This window comes from Balearica regulorum, chromosome 12 (assembly GCF_011004875.1).
Source record: "Balearica regulorum gibbericeps isolate bBalReg1 chromosome 12, bBalReg1.pri, whole genome shotgun sequence".
Lineage (NCBI taxonomy): Eukaryota > Metazoa > Chordata > Aves > Gruiformes > Gruidae > Balearica > Balearica regulorum.
The window spans coordinates 17,515,124-17,526,291 of record NC_046195.1 but is presented as its reverse complement, the minus strand read 5'-3'; the positions used below and the strand labels follow the sequence as shown (position 1 = coordinate 17,526,291).

Below are 11,168 nucleotides of genomic sequence, written 5' to 3'. Positions count from 1 at the left end.
GACAGATCGGGCAGGAGAGTTGGGAAGAAGGGGAACATAGTGATGTTTGGATAGATACGTTAACAATGAGATGTAGTCCTAAGATGGGACTCCTACAAATACCACGGACATATATCTTTAAGTCCCATTACAGTGTCATCCACCCCAAATAGACTCCCCTTCCCTTTGAGTACACAGGGGTTTCAGCATTTTTCCACGGTCTTCCCGAAGGCAGCTGCTGAACGCCAGGCAAGTGATTCTTTAGAAGCATCTCCAAAGTCTTTCACTCAGCCGACATTATGAATATCACAAAAAGATACTTATGAATGTATTCCTTACAGTTCTATACTTCGTTTAAAACATTTCACCTGCTTTTATTTTTTCCTTTCTTTTTTTCCCAGTCATTACACAACATCTGAAAGATAAAAGAGGGAAATCGTTTTGTTACTTTAAATACTTATCTCAAGCTCTCATTTTGACTACATCAAATACATGCACTGTGCTAAAAAATGCACAAGGGAAAAAATCCCAAGGATACAGCTAAGAGATTGTGAGAAGAAAAAACAGAAAACAACAACAGCAGATCATAGAAGAAGTAGTGTCTAAAAAATGAGAAACAACAAAAAAAAGCACAGAGCTATAGCATGGTAGAAGAAAAAAATAAATATACCACATAATTTATTGCAGGGAGAGTTCTGAAGAAAATGTCTTGTGAAATAAATATAATGCTCATGAGGACAAGAGATCTCATTCATATCCAATCTGTCTTGTGTAAAGAACTAGGCAATAATGTTCAAGTAAGTGAGTCACTGCAAGATCTCCCAGTTCGGCTGAAGATTGCTCAATAGAAATAATAACAAGCCACAGAAAAAAGACAGTGTAAGTACAGGTGGGAAAGGGATACAAACTCAGAGCAATAAGTACATACAAAATATCGAGGTTGCTGTACAAAGTAAAGGCATATGTGTCCTTCTCTGTCTTACAGACTGCTTTTCCTTCCGTGCCTCTCTGTGACAGTGAAGATCTGCTGGAGTGCCCAGGCTGACAGCCTCCCTCTGTCTGGGCCTGAGACGGCACAGATGTAGACAAGCTGGACAGAGGGTGACTTATTTACTGATCCAGAGTCCAGGCTCTCTCAGTGAAGGACCTTCAACTCCATAATCGGTTCCTCATAGTGAGCCACGAAGGTCCGAGTCGCAAGAAACATCAGGTGCCCTTCGATGCCACCACCAACCTGTTGGCAGAGGAGCAGAGGATCCGATGACAAGCAGATCAACGGGGGTAGTAGCTCAGCACTTAGGTGCCTAAGTGAATGAAAATGATATATATTTGCTATGCAGCAGCTACACCTAACTCAGGGCATAATCTTTAGCGTGTGTCCACATGGTCTTCCATGGGCAGGCTGAGGGAGTTTGAAGTTGTGGCCAAACAGGGCTGGGGCAACCACCAGTGCAAAAAGCTGTTGGCCACATTAGGAGAGCCCTGGACCAACGCGTCCTTGGGAGAGACTGGCTTGGGCAGCGCAAGAGCAGCATCGCACAGACCCGAGACTGTCCAAGCATGGCATGCTAGCACAGGGACCTGGGGTCGCCTACCAAAGATGGTGGGGACCTGCCCTTAGCAAGAACCGAGGACACGGTAATACCGTCCGCTTGCAAACTGGCACAAAGTGCCTGGTGGTGGGGCCGGATTCAGCCTGCCTACACGCAGGGGCTCTCGCACAGCGCTTACAGAAGGTGTCTGGGCACCTTGTGCAGTCAGAGGAGAAAAACAGACATCTTCGGCAAGTGATTCATCACACTCTAAAATCTGAGCCTTGTGGGAACATTTCGAAATACATGAGTTCATTTCCTCCCAAAATGCAACAAAACTTGCTTTTATTTATTTTTTTGTTAACTGCTGCTTCTCCTTGCAGGTCTCTCAAAATATTTGAAGGGAAAAGAGAAGAAAGAATTGAATATTTTTGATATAAAGCTGCTCTGGCCATGGGTTTCCAGCTTTGCCAGGGGTGAGGTGGGAAAGGAGAGGGGATTAACGTGATGGCAGAAGGGTCTGCTGATGATTGCATCTGAACAGAGCTCTTTCCAGTCCAGGATTACAGGTCTAGAGCAGAAATCTCCTTGTGACTGCTGGTTTTAGCTGCTACAAATGTTTGCATAGCCAGGCTAAAATGTAGAAGCAAGACTGTTTTGTCTGATCTTGCTTCCTCTTCCTCAGTTGCTGGAGGTGAGGCAGCAAGGAGACAGCGGCAGAAGTAATGTGAAAACCAGCTGTGGGGAGAGGGCAGGGAGGACGTAGGGGATGGGACAGGATCGGGAGTGACGGGGCATCAGCCTGCAGCCGACATCTGCAATGGAACCATCCTCACACCCTTGGCACAGCAAAAATCCTGCTGAAGTATGTCTGGCAGCTCTGGCTGCTGGGTGGTCCAGCACGTCCAGGAGCTCCCAGTAGGAGATGGAGTTGTAAACTGAAAGGCTAAGAATTTCTGATAACCCAAATTGTTTTCAGAGAAAAAAAAGCTATCCAGTCACATTTGGGGGGGGAAAAAAAAAGTCCTCTTGTCTACACAGCTCTACATTTTTCAATCTAAATTTGGAGTTTTGGCTACTGTGATTTTTTCAGAGTATGAGGTGTGGGTGGGTATTTTTGTAGAGGATAATGTATATCTAAAATGATACAGATTGTTGCTAGAGCCAGAAAGATGTTTCAGTGTCAGAGTTGTGAGGAGAACAAACTATGCATTTTAAAGACTAAGAAATAGGGAACACCACCACCACCAAAGTGACCTGACCAAGGTTAGAGCATGAGTCAGTCACAGAGGCAGGCAGGGAACTTGCTTCTGTGCTCCACGTCACAATGCCTGTGCCTTGGATTTCACTAGCTGCAAAAAAACCTCACCAGAAAGGATCAGAGCGGAAAGGCAACAAGTGTTCCCTTTTCATGAACAACATTTATTGAAGCAGTTCAAACTGCTATTATGGAAAATTTGTCCATGGACTATAGGTGCAAACAGCATCATGTATGATAAAAAACAGGCAAAGAAAATGTTGCCTGAAGGTGTGACTGTATCTGTTTTAATTGCTGGGATGCTCTTTAGTGGGACACCCATTGCCAGCTGAAGGAGTCAGCTCGGGGCAGTGCCTGCACGGTGGCCCAGGCTGCTGTGGCCAGGGGAGTACAGCAATTAAACGTGGTGATGGCAATTAAGTGGGCACACCGATGTCTCTGAAGCACTTGCTAGCAAGGGAATGAATTTACAGCTGTGCATCAGCACACTCAAAACTACCTAAGCACCGGACTTTTTAAATGCAATTAATGGATCATTTTTCATTTCATAACTTTGTAAGAGCTCCCATCCCGTTCTTCAGCCATTACAAAGGTTTCCCTGGTCGGGGACACATTGCTGTTCTCTGCACGCAAACTTTGACTGCTTTTATTCTTTTAGACTCCCAATATTAGGGTAAATTGTAACATCTCAGCTGAAGTCAAAGGAACTATGAAAGCCTACACAATAATTAAGGAATTACCTCAAGACATTAAACTTATCAGCCTGACTCCTGAAATCATGAAATTAAATGAGAGAATAAGCATTTGTGAGGTCTTGTTATAAAAAGGTGTTTCTGACTTCTACTCATACCACAAATCGCAACACCACCTTATGCAAGTGATGTGAACATGGACTGAAGAACCAAAAACCACAGCAGAAAAGGAAAAAGAAATAGAATTCATTTTTAACATCCTGATTTTTTCAGACTGACTTCATGCTTTGAGAGAGCTCTGTGATGACAATACAAACAGTAGCTCATTTCTCAATCAAATTCCACCCACATCAATGTGTCACACTTGTGCCTGATGAGCAGGAAAGGGGTGGTGATGGGGTGTTATATACCCAGGGGCATGCAGACATGCAAAAACATAGGTACCGCAAACTCCTTTTAAGATTTCTTGTCTCTGCTCTTGTCCTAGATAGAGGGCTGGACCAGCAGAAAAGCAGGTTGCCGAGTTCTTTGTACCGCTACCACAACCTTTTAAAACTGCAGAGGCAAAAATTTATACACTTACATGTTAATTAGACTTTCTGATACGTCTCTGAAATAAATCCAGTAGCTGTGATGATTTCTGTCTTGACAGTAGGTAAACTGAGGCTGACTGACCTGATCTGCCCCCGGCCCCCCAGCGTGACTCTGGGACTGAGCTCCGAGTCCCTCTCCCCTTGCACAGCCACTGCACTGCTCTTTTTCAGGGCATAATTACCACATCAGTAACGATGAGAAGATTTTATTTGACTGAGAGACTGCTCTAAGTGCCCAGCTTGCAGGTTACATCTCACCTGCAGGAACTTAGAGGCTATATGGACATTTGATTTCATGATTCATTTAAAGCGATACGAAATGCTGCTTTGAAGCACACACACCCCCCTTCCCCCTTCACATCTGATGGCTGCGCAGTGAGTGGAATTATACTCAGCATGTCACACTCCAGTGGACAGAGATGGTTTGTAAAAGCTGATAAGCCTTGTTAAGGTTTGCAACTTTGTATGAACTTCAGTGATAAATACTGCGTTCATGAAATGTCAAATACTGCTGGAATGTTGGCGTGAGCACGACAGAGATTACAGCTAATGTGGGAGCGCGTAGGTACGCTGTGCAGTAAATTACAGTCATGATATTCATCCACTTTCTGTGAAAAATGTTGGGTTGTGAGCCAGGGGTGTTTCCTATAGTGCAGTAAGCAGGGATCTAATGGAGCTAACGACTTGGATTTAAATTAATGAAGCAAGAATGATGTGATGAGGATCCTGCATGACTATGGAGGGAAATGATCGTCAATATTTGTTCATGGCTCTTACTCACGCTTTACCTGCTCTGGTGAGGACGTGTGTTTTTGGACATTCCCATAATGACTAAAGAGACTGCTTTTCCCTTGATTTTAACAAAGAGATGACAACCTCAGTCACTAGTGAACTTTCAAATTGTCTCCCTTTCTTTTTTTTTTCCTAATTGATCAAAAGGAATTTCAGAACGATGTCCTGCACACAGATGAAAGCAAAGTTTGATGTTGTGAAGTGCTAAACTTCTCCGCTTTGACCTGCAGGATTGAGATGAAGGAGAATTTTGTCTTTAGTAATTAACATGACAAATAACTGTGAATGGGAACTTGCTGTTCTGAATGACAGCGTTGTCTTCTACTTCAGGGTGAGAAACCCAGGGCCAGGATCCTGGGGATCTATCCCTTGCTTCGGTCTGACTTTTCACAGGTTCGAAAAATCTCCGTCTCTCACCTGATGGAGACGAGAACGGAGGCTGGTCTCTTGCAAGAGCACAGCACCTATGAATGCATGCGTGCTGCATCCTCTAAGATACTGCGGGGGGGGAAGAGTTGATTGCCCAGAGAAAGAATAATCACTGGTGGCTAGATTAAAGGTATTTCATGAGCACTGCCTTTCATGCTGACAGTTCTGCTATAATCATTCCCAGCATACTACTCTGCCTCTGTCGGTATTCATCTGTTGCCAATTGCCTTGTAGTTACTGTGTGAGTGTGTTAGTTGGGGACTCTTCTTTTGTTCTTTGTTTTTACAGCCCTCAAACACGAGGGATCCTATGACTGGGATCCTGAATGCTTTGAGACACCTAATAAATGATTGTTAGCATTCGAATACCCAAACTATGCTTTGCGCTATCAGGAAGACTGCATAGCAAGAAGATAACTGATATTAGCTAATTGCTATTGAGTGACTTTCATGCAACAGACCACAGAGGTTTTGCTTTGTTTTCTTGTTGGTTGGTTTTTGTTTGTTTTGGGATTTTTGTTTGGTTTTTTAATTACAGAATGGAAATGCATTGCGTTTAATCACCAACTTGGTACTAAATGGCTCCAGCAGAGAGTCCTAAAACTTACCAAGCCATAGAAATAGACTGAATCGGCTTAAGCTGTATTATCAGTGCGTAGGGAGACTTGTACTGCTGTCTATGCTACATCCATTCTGTGCAAGGCATTTGTATCTTCAGACATATCATTTTGGCTTTGCACACCAGATCAGCGTTATCTGCAGGAGATACTCCACATGAACACAGCAATCCCCCCTCATTCGTCTTCCCTTTCTGCTGGCTCGTGCCTGGTGGAAAGCGAGCAGCTCCTGAAATCCTGCCCCAAGTTCTGTATAGCTGTGTAGAATGAGAGCAGAATCCTCCTTGCCCGTCCCCAATTAAAACTTCATCACCAATACCCGGATAACAATGCAATAGAAAAACACTGAAAGCTGTTCTCACTGGTAACCGACATGACCTCCGAGCTCAAAAAAGCCCAGCGCCCTGTTCTTCTCCCGCTATTCCCCTATAGCCTCACCCACGGCGCCCATCAAACAATCAGTCACAAACCCCATCTGTCAACACGGGGTCTGCAGTTCATGGAATCTGCCCGACCGTGGTGTTGTATTACTGGGACTCTCTGTAAACAGAGGTACTTTGAATGACTTGTCGTCTCTTACAAATTGCACGGGGAGAATGAAGGCTACAGGGCTGAGTGACATAATTGTAAGACAAAAATTACAAAGGCTCTTCTTTCACTTACCCTGACAGTCTTAGAACTAAGCTAGACTTTCACACGCAGTGCCAGGGCCGATCAAAGCTGCCTTGTAAAGTTTTTTTTCTTGCTTATTTGCTAGGCATCCTTGACGCTAAGCAAATTTACATCAGGGTTGCTTTATGCATCACAGTCCTGTATACTGTGATGTCCAAGTATTCCCCCTCCAACAGAAGTTACCAATCTTGAAATTTAGTCTGAAGCTTGACAAAATACAAACTCTTAACATGGTATTTTGTGGTTTGGATTTGGTTTGTTTAGTTTTTACATATTCTTGCTAATGTGTCCTCCAGCCCTTCCTTCATCCCACTCTTTAAACAAAATTAACAGTACCTTGGGGTCCATATGTCTGAAGATCTTGGGGAAAATCTCCCCTTTCAATTTCAGTCTAGCCAGTCACATTCTCTTGAAGTAGCTCTTCTGTATCTCAGTCCTGTCCCTGGGAAGCAAAGGTCACTGTTAGACTAACTGTCCGGCTGTCAAAATAAAGGGACCACATTTGTGTAATGGACTATGGAGTCCAGAGAGATATTTGGGATCTAGTGATACTTCCAATGGGTCATGTGTTCCATGTATCTGTCATGTTTGCCATCTAAACAGCATAGAGCCTAGCTAGATGCCACTGTGATGGGTGGCTGATAGCTGTGTGTAACAAATAATAACAGAAAGCAGAACACAGTAACGTTACCAATAAATTACGTTGGCTTCAGTGGTGCTTTTTGTCTCCTCACGTGTAATGCCGTAACAACTTTTTTTTGTTCACATGAAAAAAATACGAGACTTTTCTAAAGTAGAAGTCAGCACCACCAAGGGCTTAATTACATAATGAAACATTCTCGAAGCCCTCACATTAGCTCACTGATGCTTAGTGGAAAAGGCATTACCTAGCAACAGTCACTAACAAATCACAGGAAAAATAATAGAGATTACATGCTACATCACTCTACAGAGTCAAAATTGGTAGCAGGATGTTCTTGCCCTTTCATTTCATGTGGAAAAATCCATTGTTTACAGGTGTGAGGGTGTAAGGGATGCATTTTGGGGAAAACCAGGCCCATTGATCTTTCATTAGAAGCTAGCCTTTAAAAGAAGCCCAAAGGTAGAGTGAGACATGTTAATCCGGCCAGAGATAGCAGACATGCCTCTGCACAGGCATGAGAAAAACAACCTCTTTTTCTTTTCTTTTGTCCTCAAAGAAATTGCTTCTCATATGTCATTCATTCTCAAGCGCTTCGTTAGCAGAATGAGCACTGACCAGGAGGCCTGGCTTGAGTTCCCCAACACCAATGTCCTGGAGTGTCTCGGACAAGTTACTCACATCAAGGTGTTCAGCAGTATCTTGAGCAGCAAGCTTTGGTGGACATCGCCTCTGTATTCTGTTTACATTCTAGTTCTGTGCATTACTGCGGCAAAAACTCTTAGAAACTGTGGTAGAAAGGACCACATCAGTATTTGTGAGACAGAGTTATTAGAACCAGCCCCATATTGCAAATGCAGCAAGCAAAGAGAGATGGGTTTTATTCCGAATTATGCTTTGTTAACAAGTTGTTAACTAAGTTCTCACTCCAGAATATTTAGAGCCAGCTAAATAATATGTGTCAAATCATTGATCTGACAAGTTTCACAACTTTTTTTTTTTCCACTTTAAATTTCAAATATCTATTCAAAAAATAGCATGTTCGGTTTTTTCGCTTAGTTTTAATTACTGGCGACAGCAGGGGAGGGAGAAAGAACAAAGCTGAATGCACACATCCCAGAGAGAGTTTGCCATGTCTGACCATTAGGGGAAAAGAAAAAAAACAGCACCTTTTAACTTGGAAACTGAGCCCACTTTGCGTGGAGGTCCTGTGAGGAGAGGAAATGCGGAATCCTCCCAGTGGAGAAGTCCTCCTTTGTGGTTGCTTTGCTAATCACACCTGTAGCTGGCTGCTGTGGCAGAAAACCTTGTGCAACAGGATTATTAGACTGAGGTAGAAGTTCTGCAAGGATGCAATGTTTGTTGGGTTGGGCATAATATGGCTGGTACCGGGGACAAAGGGAAAAGCTGCAGCATAGAGCTCTGCTCTTTGTACAGAACACTGTTCGGAGACAGGTGGCTTAAATCCACAGGACTGTGATTTTGAGGGATGAGACTTTGACTTGTGCGTGTGTGTGTGTACATATACAGACATAAATGCACATGTCTATCAAGATTTGTATTAAAAAGTAATTACAGTGTTTCTGGTTTCCCCGTGCAATACTCAGGCAGTCAGCTGTAGCTCAGAGCTGGCACGGGCAAAGAGATTCCCCCCCCCATCTCTACTCATCTCTCTCATCAGCCCCAGACTCTGATGGTGGTGTTAAAAGCCATGTCCGTGAGACTGCACTTAAAACTATGCTTTGAGAGTCCTCCCATATCACTGAGGGAGTAGCAGGATTTCTATGTGGAGCTGAGAAATAAAGGTGTATTTTCTAAGTGAAATACCTTAGTCTAGCTTGCTTAGTACAGCTGAAACCCCCAAGGCAGGCACAGACCTTCAGCAGGTCCAGTTTTAGTGAAGTTTAGGTATGGCCATAACCTGCTATTAGGAAAGACTGTGACAATCTTCTTTCCCTATTTCGGAGATCTCGGACCAAACAGGGTTGCCTTGAATACGACGCTGCTCAGTGCATGTTCAAGTAGCACAACTGGATTCCTACCAGCTCCCTAGTAATTATCAGGTATACACGAAAGAGCCAATCAAGCACCCGAAAGGACAGGCTGCCCTCTGCTCCCCCCGGGTGCAGCTGGCTCCTTATTTCAAGCACAATCTTAAATTACAAGGAAAAAGGATTTGCTGCAGAAGCAATGTTGTTTGGTATCAAAAAAGATTCCTCCTTCCTTCTGCCACCTCCCCCCATCTGCTTTTCATGTTTTATACAAAACTTGCTGCTCTGAACACTCCTGGATTTTCTCCCCTTCTAATAATAAAGAAGCGAATCTGATGTCTCCCACTGATGGCTTCCTAACCTTCAAAAGCATGTGTTTATCATGAGTTTCAGCTATCCAAAATAGTTTTGACCTGAGGTTACAATGCAGGCTCAGACTGCTTCGAAGTGGGTTAAATGGATGATAAGCAAACATTTCATTACAGACCCTCAGTTGTTGTAAGGATGTGCAAATCCCTGAGAAAGATTTTCAGCATATCCTCCAAAGCAGCGTGGTGCTTTGGACCTGGGAGGTTCACTCAATCAGAGCCCTGCTGTCGCTTTGCAAATATCTCCACCGACTGTGCCCTGCATCATCACTTTGCAAGGCCCGGGGCGAGCCGCCGGATGGGGAGAGATTCCTCCCACCTGATGCACTGTGAGGGCTGAGATTTTGAAGTCTTAATTGAAAACACTCACCTTTTTGCTGCCCTGCCCCTTCTCTGGTTTCTGCCTGAGTGAAGGAGTGTGGAGAGGTGCTGATGGAGAGTTGGGTGGCCCTGGGGGAGATCAATTCTCCTCTCAGCCCCAGCCTGCTGCATCATGAGTGGCTCGGAGCCATGTGCATCCAGCAGTCAGAAGTTTCAAACCTCCTGCCAGCTACACCCTAAAATTAGCTTGAGCAGCACTGTGCCAAGTCCACTGATTTATTGCTGGGCTACCTGTGTCTCGAGTGTGAATGGTCCAGTGTGGACTATCACACAGCCTCACCCCACTAGAGGTGTGGGGCAAATAGGCACTGCTGTGAAAGACATGCTCATTTTGCATCTTCCTTACAATAAAAAGACAGAGGCATAACAGTCCTAGTGGCTAAATACACCCCCATCCCAGATGGGCACATATACAATGCACCAGGTACTTTGTTGGTGTCTCAGCTCAGTGTATCCTTCCTAATTTAATCCAAACAACAGCGGCACTTTATGGACCACCACTCGGATTAATCCTGAGCAGGATGCTGGACCCAGCTGTCCAACCAAAGACCATGCCCCATTTTCTGCATTCCAACTTCTCCCACACCCACCCAGCAGAAATATTCTCAGGGCAAGAGCCTGAGCTAATTAATGATAGAGAAAGGTGAAGCCTGAGAATTTGCAGTGTAAATCTGAGATGGGCACCTCCCGTGACTCTGGTTCCAGCAGCACAGGGGATGGATGAGCGCACACCACAGTGTGCTCGGTCCATGTGCTCACTGAGACATCTGCCAGCTGCGTCCCATCTCCGGTCAAGTCGGGAGGTAGGTGCTGGCCCAATGCAGCATCAATGCAGTTCTGTGGGTTTGGCTGCACGTGGCCAGCTCCATGTTCAGGCAGACACATAGACTGGGTCTTTCCTTCCCTTGGTGATGTTAAAGTTGCTGCCTGAAAACGTTAACACTTCCTCTGGATCAGAGAGAACAGTATGAAGATTTTCTTTCCTTCTCCAAGTCAGCTAGCAATTTATGGACCTTTAGCTTTAGCTTCCAGGTTCATTATTCAGCCCGTGGAGAGCTATTCTAAGGCTTAGATAAGTGCATGAAGAATATTGCACTGCTGTCAGTGAAGTTTCCCAAATCCCTAATTCCAGCCTAACCGCACCAAGGCAATAAGTACCTCTGCTCTGCAACTGCACGAATGACATGCTGATACAGCTGTGTCACCTTGCTTAGCTTTATCTGTC

The 11,168-nt window shown here is 44.5% G+C and overlaps 1 long non-coding RNA gene across 1 annotated transcript; it reads right to left on the bottom strand.

Annotated features, from left to right (window-relative positions):
• Window positions 1-260: 260 nt before the first annotated feature.
• LOC142603572 (uncharacterized) lies at window positions 261-6,997 on the bottom strand. The gene is made up of 3 exons (XR_012837515.1): window positions 6,900-6,997; window positions 908-1,213; window positions 261-394 (listed from the first exon to the last, which is right to left on the bottom strand). It is a non-coding gene; the product is annotated as an uncharacterized LOC142603572 (long non-coding RNA).
• Window positions 6,998-11,168: the final 4,171 nt, after the last annotated feature.